Consider the following 293-nt stretch of genomic DNA (forward strand, 5'->3'; position numbering starts at 1 on the left):
AGTAGGGAAATGATTATAGATGGCAAGAATAAGATGATGGTGATGATGGGAGAGAGAGAAGACAGACAGGCAGAGACTATTTCTTTTTCTACCTTCCTTAACAATATCCTTATTTAACACAACCACACAGACTATTTATCACCAACCATCCATCTTCTTGTCCTTCATGCCTTCATACCCCCCTTTCTATCCCCCTCCATTCCTATCCTGTTTCAATCATACCCTCATTCCAGCCTCCTCCATCTCCCCACTTTATCCCGCTCCCTGACATCCTTCATGATGGGTGGGCAGCT

The sequence above is a fragment of the Penaeus monodon genome, chromosome 23 (assembly GCF_015228065.2).
Source record: "Penaeus monodon isolate SGIC_2016 chromosome 23, NSTDA_Pmon_1, whole genome shotgun sequence".
NCBI classification, from domain to species: Eukaryota; Metazoa; Arthropoda; class Malacostraca; order Decapoda; family Penaeidae; genus Penaeus; species Penaeus monodon.